Raw genomic sequence first — 2785 nt, 5'->3', positions numbered from 1 at the left:
AATGCTGAGATTACAGGTGTGAGCCACTGCACCTCACCTTACCACAATTTCTTTGTCCATTCTTTTATGAATGAACACTTAAAGATTGTTTCCATTTCTTGGCTATTGTGAATAATGCTGCAATGAACATGAGAGTGCAGAAATCTCTTCGACTCATTTCCTTTGGACATATGCCCAGAAATGGGATTGCTGGATCACAAGGTAGTTCTATTTTTTTTTTTCCTTAAGACAGTCTCGCTGTATCCCCCAGGCTGGAGTACAGTGGCATTATCTTGGCTCTCTTCAACCTCTGCCTCCTGGGTTCAAGTGATTCTCATGCATCAGTCTCCTGAGTAGCTGGGATTATAGGCACGTGCCATAACACCCAGCTAATTTTTGTATTTTTAGTAGAGATGGGGTTTCGCCATGTTGGCCAAGCTGTTCTTGAACTCCTGATCTCAGGTGATCCACCCGCCTTGGCTTCCCAAAGTGCTGGGAGGTGTGAGCCACTGAACCCTGCAGTGGTTCTATTTAAAAATTTTTGAGGAACCTCCATACTGATTTTCAAAATGGCTATACTTTTTAATTGTTTGGAGATAGGGTCTCGCTATGTTGCCCAGGCTGGAGTGAAGTGGTATGAACACAGCTCAGTGCAGCCTCAACCTCCTGGGCTCAAGCAATCCTCCCACCTCAGCCATCCATGTAGCTGAAACCATAGGTGCAAGCCACTATGCCCAGCCTCAAAATGGCTGTACTAATTTACATTCCCATTAATAGTGTATAAGCGTTCCCTTTCCTCACCAGTAACAAGTATTCTCACCAATACTTGTTATCTTTTGTCTTTCTAACGTGTTTGAAGTGCTATCTCATTGTGGTTTTGATTTGTATTTCCCTGATGATCAGTGATGTTGAACACCTTTTCATATACTTGTTGACCATTTTTATGTCTTCCTTGGAAAAATGTCTATTCAGCTCCTATGCCCATTTTTAAATCAGGTTATTTGTTTTTCTGTTATTGAGTTGTATGAGTCTCATATATTTTGGATTTAATCCCTTATCAGATAGATATATGGACTATAAATATTTTGTTCCATTCTGTGGGACACTTTTTCATTTCGTTGATGGTTCCCTCTGCTGTGCAGAAACATTTTAATCTGATGTAGCCCTACTTGTTATTTTTGCTTTTGTTGCCTGTTTTTAGTGTCATATTAAAAAAAATCATTGCCAACACTAATGTCATGGAGCTTTTCCCTTATATTTTCTTCTAGGATTTTTATGGTTTCAGGTCTTATGTTTAAATCTTAAATCCATTTTGAGTTTATTTTTGTGTATGGCATAAGATAAAAATCCAATTTTATTCTGTTTTTGTTTTTGTTTTGAGACAGGGTCTCACTTTGTCATTCAGGCTGGAGTCCAGTGGCATGAACACAGCTCACTGCAGCCTCCGCTTCCCACACTCAAGTGATCCTCCTGCCTCAGCCCCACAAGTAGCTGGGACTACAGGCACGTGTCACCATGTCCAGCTAATTTATTTTTTTTATTTTTTTGTAAAAACGGGGTTTCAAAATGTTGTCTAGGCTGGTCTTGAACCCCTGAGCTCAAGGGATTCCTGCCTCAGCCTCCTGAGTAGCTGGCTAATTAGTGCCCAGATAATTTTTGTAATTTTAGTAGAGACGGGGTTTCACCATGTTGGCCAGGCTGATCTCAAACTCCTGGCCTCAAGTGATCCACCTGCCTCAGCCTCCCAAAGTGCTGGGATTACAGGTGTAAGCCACCATGACTGGCAAGCCACTGCACTCAGCTCATTCTTTGTTTTGATGCTAAAAGACTGCTAGGTTTGGCCAAAGTGAGCCCCTTCAAGTTGTTTCCCGTCCTTTTGACATGTCATCATTACTTGAGCACTTTTAAAGTTTCTGGCACAATAAGATGCCCCAGGCTCATCTTACCCTTTCTCTGCCCTGGCCCAGAATAGGCTAGTTCTCAAAGGCACCTGATTTTTTTTACTGGAGAGTGGCATTTAAAAACCTACATCTGGGTGTTGTGTGATCATTGTTATTGGAGGGTCATTTGTCACAGGCCATCTCAGTAATGAAGTTAAGAAAGTATGTTTGAGGGTGTATATTTATATCCATCTCTGTATCTCAATATTAAAAACCATGGGTTTACACTAATATCTCTAATTCTATTCCAATATCAAAGGGTTCATTCTGTAGCAGGATGAGCCACAGACAAGAACCCCTCAGACACTGAGTTGTGGAAGGAAAGGGCTTTATTCAGCTGGGAGCATCGGCAGACTCATGTCTCCAAAAACTGAGCTCCCCGAGTGAGCAATTCCTGTCCCTCTTAAGGGCTTACAACTCTAAGGGGGTCCGCGTGAGAGGGTCATGATTGATTGAGCAAGCAGGGGGTGTGTGACTGGGGGCTGCATGCACCGGTAATTAGAACAGAACAGAACAGGGATTTTCACAGTGCTTTTCCATACAATGTCTGGAATCTATAGATAGCATAACCGTTTAGGTCAGGGGTCAATCTATAACTACCAGGCCCAGAGTGCAGCAGTGGGCTGTTTGCCCGTGGATTTCATTTTTGCCTTTTAATTTTTCCTTCTTCTTTCTTTGGAGCCAGAAATTGGGCATAAGACAATATGAGGGGTGGTCTCCTCCCTTAATTCTAGTCTCCTCCCTTTCCATATTTGTAACTCCCTTTTCTAACAATGAGAGACCTACCTCCTATTATCCTCACTTTACTTATGTACTCAGTCCCAGGATACATAGAAAGTAGTTTCAGAATTTCCAAGTCATACCAC

The sequence above is a fragment of the Mandrillus leucophaeus genome, unplaced genomic scaffold, assembly GCF_000951045.1.
Source record: "Mandrillus leucophaeus isolate KB7577 unplaced genomic scaffold, Mleu.le_1.0 Scaffold1114, whole genome shotgun sequence".
Classification (NCBI taxonomy): domain Eukaryota; kingdom Metazoa; phylum Chordata; class Mammalia; order Primates; family Cercopithecidae; genus Mandrillus; species Mandrillus leucophaeus.
This window is presented reverse-complemented; position numbering follows the sequence as displayed.